General features: G+C 42.1%; 1 protein-coding gene across 5 annotated transcripts in view; it reads left to right on the forward strand.

Moving 5' to 3' along the window:
• Positions 1 to 13,096, forward strand: part of RNF144B (ring finger protein 144B) — a 94,494-nt gene that overhangs the window by 19,260 nt on the left and 62,138 nt on the right. For 2 of the 5 annotated variants that reach the window (XM_053250320.1, XM_053250322.1), the window contains exons 1-2: positions 2,707 to 3,070; positions 4,882 to 4,987. The exons of 1 other annotated variant lie outside the window; for it this stretch is intronic. The gene's annotated coding sequence lies outside the window, so the exon portion shown is untranslated. Of the gene's footprint in view, positions 1 to 2,703; positions 3,071 to 4,881; positions 4,988 to 13,096 lie in introns of those variants that run through there. 2 more of the 5 variants (XM_053250324.1, XM_053250319.1) reach the window with 2 other exon arrangements.

Below are 13,096 nucleotides of genomic sequence, written 5' to 3' on the forward strand. Positions count from 1 at the left end.
CCTTCACCCTTCGGCCACCACTGGGCCTGCAGGGGAAGAATGGAGCAGTTACGCTCCAGTCTATCTACATCTGCTCAGGGCCACTTTCATTTTCATAGCTCTATATAGAATGTCAGCCACTGCATTTTATTTAAAAAGTCTACTGAGGAGCGGAAGAGGCCAAGCAAGGACCATGCGCTCTTCTGCAAATTTTGGAAAGAGAGGAATTCAGTAATATCCCTGGTTTTTGTTTCTTTGTTTGTTTAAGGATTCTATTGCTGCTGTCTGAATTTCAAATTTATTTATTTTTATGCTGTTTTAGTGTAACTAACTTGATACATTTTGGTTGATTGTTTTAATTTGTGTACACTTTTTCACTGCCTTGAATATTCCTGAGAGGCAGAATAAAAATGGGGAAAATAGATAAATAGGAAATTGAGCTGAAATAGTACAGAGAGTTCATAACCTTTTTACCATTCAAAGTGTTTGTGCCAATAGGTGGCTATAACATCTGCAGTGCAAACCTATACTGGTTTAATTGTCACAGCTCCCTGCATTAGGTGAGGGCCACTTTAAGTAAGGGTTTTTTGGGGGGGTAATTTTCATCTGATACCCCATGTTTGACTATGCAAGTGATGATTGGGAAAATAATAAACTTCCATGTGTGTATTTAAGAGGTTAAAAATACATGTTTGTGCAGTTTAAATATGGTATGTGACACGTGTATTTTGTTAAAACAAGAGGAGTTCCAGAGTGTTCAAAACAGACTTCTCTGTGGGAGATTTCTACATACCCCACAGAACTTATATGAAAGTTTAAACAAAGATCTGGTCCCACTAATTCAAATCTCACGTTTTCCATTAACTCATTAGCAGGTCCATCTTGAGTGTGTAAAGCATTCCAGATGCTCTAATAAATGCAAAGTTGTTGTCATTGTTTTTATTTATCTCCTCCTGCTGTCCTGTCATGCCACATACCACATATTGGTGCAATATTGCACAACTTCCTGAATTATATATATTTTTAGCAGTTTACAATAATTTTTCCATTATGTTTATTATTATTATGATTTACATTTATATCCCGCTCTTCCTCCAAAGAGCCCAGAGCAGTGTACTACATAATTGGGTTTCTCCTCACAACAACAACCCTGTGAAGTAGGTTAGGCTGAGAGAGAAGTGACTAGCCCAGAGTCACCCAGCTAGTTTCATGGCTGAATGGGGATTTGAACTCGGGTCTCCCGGGTCCTAGTCCAGCACTCTAACCACTACACCATGGTAATGTTGTCCATTATGTACAGAGTTTGTACAGTAGTAGATTTTTAAGGTGCTTTATAAATAAGCAAGAATCTTGTGGCATCTAAAGACTAAAAAATATATGATAGCAGAAGCTCTTATGAACGACAGTCCATTTTATCAGATGCATGAAGTGCTATCCTCAGAGTAAAATGAGATATGATATTAAATGTGTCATTGTCTAGTTGGGAATTTACTTTAAAAATAATTACTGCATGGGGTCCCCAATTCAGATGAAGATCACAGCATGGGGCCCATGCCATTTTCCTATCAAAAATCTCCCCCAAATATGTGATTCAAACAACATTTTCAGGGGCACATAGCAGCTGGGGAGGGGGATTTTTGTTGGGAAAATAGCATGGGTCCCTATCTCAGTGCCATTGTCCCAATGTGAATTAGATCTCTACATAGTTGCTATATTTACTTTAAAGTAAGTCCAAAATGAAATGATTACTTATTAGATTAGAAGCAATGATTGACCTCCAGTTGCCAGAAATTATCTATATCTACATCTATGTGCATTACTGTGGACATAGTCTCTCTCTCTCTCTCTCTCTCTCTCTCTCACACACACACACACACACACACACACACACACGTATCTAGAAAAAAATTGACTCTCGTTTTTGTTGCAACGGATTAACTTGACTATACCTCTGGATTTATAAGAAAATAATGAAGCTACTGCTGGTGTCTAAAGAAGTGCCAGTTTTCTTGCACAAGTGTGCAAATACTTAAAGTAGTTGTAGCACACTTCAAGAACTGTTTAGAGCCCCTGAAGTGTTGCACATTGCTTTAAGTATCTATGCACTTGTGCCCTTTCACAAGAATGCTGGTGCCTTCTTAGACACCCACAGCAGTGTGGGCAATTGGAAATGCCACATAATGCTGTGCAACACGTAGACCTGTGTATATTACTACCATACCCTAATATGTACTATCACTTGGGTTAGAGCGGTATAAAAATGCACTAAATAAATAAATAAAATTTCCCCGTACATAAAATATATGTACAATCATTTCCCGCGTCTCTGGATTGGACTGCCCCCCCTTTTTTTCCTGGCAGAGCTTCTGTCATGTATCTGCCTTTAATAGATGTATGATGTGCAGAAAATTCAGTAGGTGTAGCCCTTTCTGGATTGGACAAGCGAAACATTCTTGTTTCTGCTTGTTAGGGAGCAATACTAAAGCAGGATCTGTGTGGCTCTTGATCATCTCAACATTTCTGGATGCACTTTAGGATATGACTCTTTAGCCATGCCTAACTGGGGGGGCCTCAATAGCCCTCCAGAGTTATTTGGTCAGAGTTCAGAAACAAGTTATCGTTGCATTCCCTCCCCCCCCCCGCCCACCCCCAAAGAACAAAGTAAGTTGCAGCTTGATTCATCAGCTAGGTCCGGGGAGGGTTAAAAATAATCACCTGCTGTTGCTGTTGAAATGAGACTTGGGAAGTAGGAAGTGTTGTGGCTCAAGCTTCCTGTATAAATAAGTGCAGCTTTCCCACAGCTACTGCATATGTGTGGTGACGTGCTTTTTAAGAGATAATGGCAACATACTCTTAATAGCAGGGAGGAGATTATTTCTCAGAGTGACGAGAGGATTGGGAGACGAGTCCTGTTGCAGTCCTATAACATGCAAAGCTTTCAGGCACAGTGAGAAGGAAAGAGGGAAAGAAAGCAATGAAAGCTCTTTCTACAGACTCTGCGCTCTTGCTGGCTGTGAATATGAGCCTCGGAAGCACTGAAGCGACTGAAAAGTCAAACATCTGGGAGTGAATCCTTCTCTCCTTTGGCTAGGTATGTTGGAGTGACCTGCATTTCTTAAGAGCAGGAGATGCTAAATAAGGGCTATGTAATTTTCATGTTCGGTTTAAAGGGGAAAGGGAGGTTAAGCCGTCAGAAAGCATTATGGGTTCATGATTTTAATGTAAGCTGCCAACATTGTAGTTCCTAGAAAACATTATGAGGCTAAAATGGGATTCTTGGATATTAAATGCCACAGAGCATCAACAGTGTATTGAGTTCCTGGGGGAAAGATGTCCCAATTTTCTTTCTTTCTGATTTTTATCAGCTCAGTATTGGACAAACACTGTGATTGGAAATATCCATTTTACTTGTGGGCAGAAACTCAAATGGCATGATATTTTTAATAAACTTATTTGTCCCAAATGGTTACAAAGACATGTTTCTCTGTAAGAACTAAAAGCAGGATTTACTTGAATTTTATTTCAACTGCTTGCAGTAAGTTTTAAAAAGCACTTCATTGTGTTTATGTCATGTACCTTCTCTCTTTTGATACACTGTAGTACAACCTGCATACCTTGTGGGGGAGAAATACTTATTTTTCTTCTTCTCTAATTACATTTAAACTTTGGGAATAACAATCTTATACTTGAAAATACTGAATGAGGAATATAAATATTTTTTGATTCATAATGTGGATTATTTTTATTATCTTTTACAACAGATGAAAATGATATGTTTGTGTGTCTGCATATTTATAGACATCTTGTATACAGTGATGTCAGTACAAAGTGGCCTGTGCTTTTTGTTGTAATAGGCTTTCTGTATAATAAAGTGCTAGAACTGACTAGACCCAGAACTCCTATTAAAAGATTTAAAGAATGGGTATAGTATGATTTCTCAGTTGTATTAGTAAATGTGCCACAGTTATAGTTCTGAAGACATAGCTTCAACATTTGAGCTTTCTGGGTCTATGCTTGTAGCATAGAGCAGAACAGAAATTTCACGTACACCTTTGTACTCAGCATATGATGAAACTGGGTAGAAATTTATGTGTGGAGTGGGGATATCAAGCTTGCTGGACCTACCTTAACCTCTTTGGCTATAACTTCTGCACAGATTATATGCATATAAGTTCTGAGTACATGGTCTGTACCTTGTGGAATGCAGTCTGTAGCATATCCAAAGTCTATAATCATTTGCATATTACTTCTGAATCAATTATTTAATGAATTAGTGCAGGGATTTCCAAACTGTGGTTTGTGTTATGTGTAGTACTTGACAGCTTTCCTGGAAGTACCTTGTAGTTCCCTGTGGGAGATCCTCTATCTGTTCTAGCCCTGTCTTCTGTCTGCTGCTTAACTGTTAAGGTGAAACATCAACTGCTTTTATGGTCACAAAACAAAAACAGTAGCATCCCTCCCACCAACTAAGCTGATTTGTTTCACTATCACTACTACTAATTAGGCGTATTTCCATATTGATGTTGGAAATTCCAGTCCCTGAGAGGTGGCCAATACCTCTCACACAAAATGTAAGTAAAACAAGAAACTATTATTGTGCCAGGACTTTCTTCTTCTTCTTGGGAGTAAAAGAAAATCCCCACAGTGCGTACTGCAATTTTCTGAGGTCTTGGGTGTGTATGCTACCCATCAAAGTTTAAGAAGTACTGCATTAATGGATATAAATAGTGCTTTGTGTTTAAAGGGCTTTAAGATGAATGTTGGGGGCTTGGAGCTATAGCTTTTAATGAGTGTGGTTTGGTGTGTGTGTGTGTGGGGGGGTAATGTGCGGCAAATATTCTGCCAGTTCTACCTTGGGTTATATTTGAAGGTTTTTCTAATAACAGCTTCTTTATTGTTTAGCCCCCATTTCTCCAACCCTCAGAGAACTGGGTATGACTTCTCTGACAAATTAGAACTCTGGAGTGAAGACCCCAGCTCTCCAAGCTGCTTTACCTTTCATAGTGCTGTGAGTAAAGTGGATGCTTAATTGCCTGTATGTTTCTATTCTTTTAATTATCACTATTTTGCTGATAATTGAAATGATAGGTTGGGATTCCCCCTCTCTCTTCAACTCATTTATAGGCAGCGTGCTCATTCTTCCCCCTTTTGAGGCAGAACTGAGTTGATTTGTTCTTCTTGGATTATTTCTAGGCGGGGCTTTTAGCTTGCTTCTCCTCTGGAATGGAGGGTGTGTGTTTGCATATCGGCCAGATTTACCCCCAAAGTCCCTGTGAGCTATTGGGGAGCACTTCACACATGATTCATGTTTTTCATTGTGTACTGGAGTGTAGCCCGACTTATGTCCAGGGTATAAAAAATCAACTTTTTGTATTGGTTTTTTTTGGGGGGTGGGACAAATTCGAACTTGCAGTAAACCCACAGTGAAGCCTGTTGTCTGGAAATGCTCTTGGGGATATGTCATTTAGTGGGTTTGCTAATATCTTCATGAGTTCAACAGCAATCTGGGGCACTTTGTGTCTTGTCTCCTCCTCAAGGAAACACCTCAGTTGGTGTTTCCCTCAGTCTAGGTTATTGTTCCATAGTTTTTCAGTAGAAATATGCCAGTTAGTCAGAAAATGTGATGCCACACAGTGACCAATGGTCCAACCACAAGGTGAAATATGTAATCTAGTCTGATGAGAGTAATTAAGGGCTTTAGTATGTTCAGACATGAAACTCACTCACTTTCTTGATAAGCCACAGGCTGATGTATGGATTGCAAAACTGCAGCCAGCAAATCTGTTTGAACCAATCTCAGTTCCAGCTTAAATTTAAGTGACCCAAATCATGAGAACATGTCAGGTTTTTATCTGTCACAGATGATTGATATTTTGCAGGATTTGGGGTTTTTTGGGGGGCGGGTTAGAACTAAAATGGTGGAGGGAATAGGCAAACAGAGGCATGAGAGAAGAGACTGAAGGCCATTGTGAAGGTCAGACAGGAAATGGTAACCAAAGTATAATTGTGACAACTGGAAGAACAGCCTGGATGGATCTCCTTTTATTTATGAACCATATGCTGAAGTTGCCTGTATTTTTTTCTCTCAGTGTGCTTTTGCAACCACGAGGAGTAGAAACTAGACCTCTTTTTTTTAAAAAAAGAAAAGTCCATAGCCTGATAATGTTTTCTAGTTTGCTTTATTGCTGATTCACACAGCTTTCTCGACCAATCGCTTAGAGTTCCTATATAACTACCTCCTAGCATTGGACTTTGGTGTGACAAGCAGAACATGATACTTTGCCCTTCCTCTTTGAAAATAAGCTGCAGTATGCAAATAAAAGGAAGTCACTTTGCCCAGACCATACACAGCTGGGCAGGTATTCTTAACAGTGACACAATCCATAGGCAACAAGATCTGATTCGATTCTGCTCTGACTTAGTTGAACACAATAATAGAAAATCTGCCCAGAGAGCCTGAATCACATTAGAATTGCAGTGTGGGTGCTGGTGAAGCACTGGGTAGGTTTGCAGCATTCACAAATGTTTACTTAGTTGTCTGTGCCAAATAACTTTGTGCTGAGTGTTCAATTGTCTTTGTTTTGCACATACAAGGTACTGGTTCAAGAGGGACTAGCTGGGCCTTATATTAACAAGAAATATATCATACTAAAGTGTGATTTTAAAATGATACAGCCAAGATAGCCAAATACATGACATGGTTATTTTGGACAGACTCCCAAACCTGGACAAACTTGTTTGTTTGCATGCCAAAATACACAATTTCTGTGGTTTCATAGAAATCACTCGGTGTGTCACATTATTTCAAGTCTGAACAAGAACAGGGCCCTAGGCTACAACCCACAGTGACCACAGCAAAAGCAGATGCATGCCTACAACTGAGAAATACATCAATGGAATAAATAATTAAACACTTGGGCATCTTTAACCCTAATAGCTTTGTTGCTCTGGATCTTTGGAGACAATGGCATATGTTGTTACTGCCAAGTCTTATGGGTATAAAGGATAATATTTTACTACTTTGCAGACATCAGCGTGCAATTTTCTTTTGAAAATTCGACAAATTTTCTCTGCTTCTGATCCTATTGCAGTGAATGGAAATGCTTCCGCTGAATGTGACGAAAGAAGAAAAGTAATATACAGCAGTTCTGATTGCTTTTTTGTGGGGGAGGAGTCCCTATTCTTATAGCTTATCCCCTAATGCTTTACGTCAGAGTTCTATGGTTAACTGAAGTAAGCTTCCTGACTACCACAAGGATCTTTACATTGCTCTGGCAAGGGCACTGTTGTGTAGAATTCTATGTGTCTTCAAGAAAGGAGCAGATGGTGAACCGAGAGAGGCATGATCACACTGCAGCCTTATTTTTCAAAGCTAAAAAAGAATCCACTGAGCATGTGTGCCCACATGCACTCCCACTTAACAGTATTGACTTTCTCGGTATTAGAAAGCTCAGAAATGGTTTAATGCTTTGCCTCTGTTCCTCTGTTGTAGTCATGGGAATAATGAAGAAGCATTTAGAAGTGTGTGAGATGAGTCATTCATAAAGCAGAGAGCTCTCACTGGGTAAGAGGCAGAAGTGCATTCTTGGGATAGGTGTTCAATTGGCTCAGAAAGGGGCCCTGCACTCCTTTAAAGATAAGGTTAGTGGCCTGAGAGTGCTCTGCATCCAGGTGGCAGTAGTAAGGAGAAATGCTTTTTAATTACTCAGGCTAGGATGCTGGCGGCATGTTTTTTTCTGGCAGTAAGGATCTAGCCACTGTCATTCATGCCCTGCTAACTTCCAGTTTGGCCTGTTACAGTGCTTTACACATACCTTGGGAAAATACTCAGAAATATTTGGTCCATGTTGTAGCAGCAAGAGCTTTTATTTATTTATTTCTCTATCATATTTATATACCACACAATCTCTCTCTCTAGGTGGTGTACATAGTCAAAATTACAATATGAAAACAATTTCACAAAGTAAAACAGTTTAAAATTGGTTTTAATTAAAAACCTGAGAAAGCTGGTGTGCCTCAAGGGTCTTCTAAAAAGCAATCTGAGATGGAGAAGCTCTTATTTTGACAGAGAATGCATTCCAAAGCCCTTGGGCAGTCACAAAGAAGGCCTGGTTCTAGGTTGCCACCAGATGAGCTGGTGAGAACTGTAATCGGACCTCCCCAGATATTAATAGGCGGCAGGGAGGTGTTTGAACAGAACTGCTCTGGGTGGTTTGTTTTGAGTTCAGACTGAACCTCCCAGTCTGTGAGCTGGTTCATTAGAACCAGCCAGCAGTTCAGTTTGTGCCGAGAACCAAGTTGAACTGGTTCTAGTGCTTGCAGAGGGGAATCCAGTAAGGATCCCCCTTTATAAGCACTGGGGGAACACTACAGGGTTGAAGAAGGGCAGATGGAGGCAGGGGGGAGGTTCCATTACGCACTGCGGTGGCGGTGGAGCTCCTTGGCAGTGGCACCAGCAGCTCCCCCCTTCAGCAGGGGCTGGCAGGGGCCCGGTTCAGGCCTCTGCACAAGTGCGGAGGCCATTAGAGTGACCTCTGTGCTTGTGCGGAGGCTGGAACCGGGCCCTTGCTGAGGGGGAGGGGATTCCCCTTTGCAACCAGGCCCCACTTTTGGGAGGGCTGGTCTGAGCTTGAACTGAGCCGGTTCAAGGCTAACTCGGTCTGAGCTCAAACTGGATGGCACACCCATAGCGGCAGGGTTCATGAAAAAGGAGGCACTCTCTTAAATACTCTGGATCCAAGCTGTTCAGAGCTTTATAGGTAATAACCAGCATTTTATATTTTGTTCGGAAACATATAGGTAGCCAGTGCAATTCTTTTAAAATCAGTGCCATACAGTCCCTTCAGGATGTCCCAGAGACCAATCTGGCTGGTGGCGTAGTGGTAAAACTGCCGCCCTGTAACCAGAAGGTTACAAGTTCGATCCTGACCAGGGGCTCAAGGTTGACTCAGCCTTCCATCCTTCCGAGGTCGGTAAAATGAGTACCCAGAATGTTGGGGGCAATATGCTAAATCATTGTAAACCGCTTAGAGAGCTCCGGCTATAGAGCGGTATATAAATGTAAGTGCTATTGCTATTCTGTACCAGTTGTAGTTTCTGGACTATGTACAAAGGTAGCCCCACATAGAGTGTATTATAGTAGTTAAGCCTGGAGGTTACCAGCATATGTACCATTCTTTTGAGATCATTTGCCTCCAGAAATGGGTATAGCTGATGTATCAGCCAAAGCTGATAAAAAGCGCTTCTGGCCACTGCCTCAACCTGGGAAATCAGGGAGAGTTTTGGATCCAGGAGCACTCCTAAACGACGTACTTGTTCTGTTGGGGGAGGGCGTGTAACCCCATCAAGAATGGGCAGATCTAAACCATCTCTTGGGACTTGACCCCCCACAATCAGTACTTCTGTCTTACTTAGATTGTTTGTTTTTCCTCATCCAGCCCATTACCACCTCCAGGCAGGCATTTAGGGAAGATATGCCATTTCCTGATTAAGTTGATAGGGAGAAATAGATTTGAGTGTTTTCAGCATATTGATAACACCCTGCACCAAATCTCCTGATGATCTCTCCTAGCAGTTTCATGCAGATGTTAAAGAGCATTGGAGGCAATATAGAGCCTTGTGGAACTTCATATAGTAACTCTTGCCCTAATTGTAGAATCCAGTTTGGCCTGAATACGAAAGATTTTGTCTGCGAAAAATTAAAGCGTCACAGTAGATAACTGATGGTTCCAAATTTGGATTCAAGGGGGAGGCGGCTTGTACTAGCCCTCACAACTCCAGACAACTCAGCTGGACATGAACTTGCAGAAGCAATGTGGGCAGAAAAGAATTGCTTCTTTGGTGTGTGCATTGCCAGACCATAGATCTTCAAATGTGCTCTGTGTTGTAACCTGTTGGATTTAAGTTGAGTCTCTCTTCATTTGCACTATAGTTGTCTACCTTGCCACTTCAGTTCCCATGATTCTTCCAAATACTATGGAGCTAATTTTGAAGCAGGTTGGAGAGTATGCTTAGGAGCGATTGTTCTTCTGCTCTAGTGAGTTAATTATCCCAACTTTGTACCAGAGCATTCAACAGAATCAATGGCAGAGCCGACTCTAAATCCTTCCAAGGCTTCTTTGAATGCTTTTGGATCCAGTAACCATCTTGGGTGGACCAACCTAATGGGTCCTTCATCCCTGCAAAGGTGAGTTGTGGTTGCAAGTCCTACCTTAACCAGATGGTGGTATATTCACAACAGTGGGAAATAACAGGAGTCCCCACCTATGGAACACCACCCTGATCAGAGTAAAAGACCAAATCAAGAGTGTGACCAGCAACATGCATCGGTCCAGAGACCACTTGGGATAGGCCCATAGTTGTCATGGTTTCTATGAACTCCTAACCCGCTCCTGACAACCCAGTCCCATAGTGAACATTGAAGTCCCCCACAATCAACAGTTTGGGCAAATCCAATGCCAACTCTGCAACCAGGTCCATCAGTTCAGTTAGGGACTCTGCTGAACAATGGAGTGATCTGTATACCAACGGTAGCCCCAATTGATCCTTGGTCCCTAGGTTTAGGTACAGACACTCAATATGGGTCAATTCCCTGACAGGGATCCTGTGATCTTGTAGACCACGGTGATCTACAAGAGAGACAGTGATCTTGTAGACCACAGACACACCACCTCCTTGCCCACATCCTCTCACCTGCTCCACCACAGAGTATCCTGTTGGGAGAAGCTGGGATCAGACTGGACCACTAGCCTCCCCTGACCAGCCTTCTGTAAATCATAGCAGGCCAGCTCTTTCAGTCAAAATCAAATCATGGATGATCTCTGGTTTGTTTTGGACCGACCTGGCATTACAAAGTAGCAAGGTGAGGCTCTGTGGGTGATTGGCACTGCTCCCCAAGGTCAAAGAGCTGACAGGTCAGCTGGAAGGGAAAACAGCTATTAGGTTTCTGATTTCCCTTCCCCCGTAATGGCCTGGTGACCTACCAATGCTGTGTCTTCGTTGATTTTCCACCACCCCTGGAATAGCCACCCCAGAGACATCCCCATCTCTGGACAAGCCACCTGTACCAGGCACAACTAATAATGAGGCAAGCAACAATACACCACTATCAGAACATCCGGCTTCAGCCCTCAATCCCACCACTGAAGGCCTCCAGCAAAGGAGGCCTGCTTTGGTTGCCAGCTTTGGCTGCTTCCTGCAGGCAGCCCACCTACTGGTAAGCTGCATCAGAGGCTGCGCCCTGGCGTTTACAAGGGCCAAAAGTTGGGGGGGGGGACCCCACCAGGTGACTCTCACTCATCCTATGATGCAGAGTTGGCCCAGGTGTTCAATGTTAGAGCAATTAGAAGGAGCAGAGCAACAGATAAGCAGTCAGGAGGAAGGCTGGGAAAGACCACAGCCACAGCTCAGACTGCTGTGGTTTTTCACCAGCATGTGATACACAAAACATATTTCTCTGGAATAGTGGCTACCTGTAGGTTTTGGGGTATTAACCTTCAGTACTATAGATGGTTTGGGTCTAGAATATCTATGGACTATATACTCCCATAGGAACCTTCTCAATTGCCCTGGTCATCTTTGGAGGTGCTGCTCCATATACTGTCCTCTAACAGAAGTACCGTGGGTGAAGGTCAGAGAGGAAGCCTTCTCACTGGAAGCCCTCAAATTCTACAGCTCCCTCCCACGGAAACTCATCTGGCCTTTTCACTCAGGAGAAGGTCAAAACCCTTCTCTTTTGCAGAGCTTTAAACGAGACAGCCAGCCTTGATTTGTATCGTATAAGTTGCTCCATTGTTAGTTCTTGCTTCTGCTGCTTTGTCTAAATTGTGTATACATTTTATGCTGCGTGTAAATTTGATCTTATGTAAGCTGCTATGAGGAGCTGTTTAGATGGGAAGGCAGCATATGCATGTTTTAAATAAATAAGCTTTGATACTTGTGGTGGATGACTTTTTGTGACAGAGTAGTTTGTGGCTATGAAACAATGTCCTTGAGATATGCCATTACAGATAATAGCCCACCTAGACTAGGACAATCAGTCATTACTGACATTAGGTCTCAGATGCAGCTCTGGCAGGTTCTCCGGCAGAGGTCTTTAGCAGACTTGGAACATCAAATAGCTGGGAGGACTCTTTCTATTGCCACCTTTGTGCATTTGCTCTCCTGGAACTACAGAGAGGGATGAAAGAGGTATTGTTACAGAAAAGCTGGAAGCAGCCCACACAACAGGAAAAGGACCAGAACAGTTGAGTGGTTGTTAACTAGCAGAACTGTGATAGCAGCTGAGATGACGTATCACGACTGAAGATGTAACACTTCCGTACTCCCCACGGTGCCCAGATGCCTAAGGGAATTGGTACCAACTGTGATTCTGAAAAAGTAGATCTAGGTCAATAAATAAACTGAGAAATCATGAATGGCAACTGGGTTCTCCTTCTGCCCTGTGATGCGAATTTTTACGGTTCAAGCCCAATTTTTGCTTTGTTTCTTATTCAGTGACACAGAGAATGGTTAGATTGTATACAAAGTGGATTTTATTAAATGGAAAGAGTGGATTATATTGCAGAAGACCTTTCTGTTCTTGTCTTCCAGAAGGAAACTGAATAATTAAGGAATGTATGGCCTTTCCTAAGTTGTAGGTTCTAGGTGCCTTCAAAGGTACCACCATTGCTGAATATGGACAGCGGCTCCTTAGAATAATGGCTTCAAACACTTTGATGATCTATTTGTTGGAGAACCTCTAAGTGTCTGTCAGTGAAATTCTAAGCATTGAAAAGGATTATGAGGCATGTTGCAGGAGCACATCCAGTACATGTGGGGCACTAGCCACACACTTGGACCTCTCTTTTGCTCCTATAAACTGAATGTGTATCTTATAGCAATCTTTTCATCTGCACATAGCAAGAAAATGAGGGTAATGGTGAGCAAGCGCTTAAAACAAAAAAGGTTTGCCTGCTGTTGGCAATCTTATTGAGGACCTTCTAACAAGCATACAAAGTACCCATGGGGTTTCCCAGAACACAGTATGAAAACCACTGTGTCAGAAGAAAACTACACAGTATTTCACATAATAGCTATGCATCGTTAATGCTCTCTTCGTTGAAACTGAAGCAGTAAG

This window comes from Hemicordylus capensis, chromosome 4 (assembly GCF_027244095.1).
Source record: "Hemicordylus capensis ecotype Gifberg chromosome 4, rHemCap1.1.pri, whole genome shotgun sequence".
Classification (NCBI taxonomy): domain Eukaryota; kingdom Metazoa; phylum Chordata; class Lepidosauria; order Squamata; family Cordylidae; genus Hemicordylus; species Hemicordylus capensis.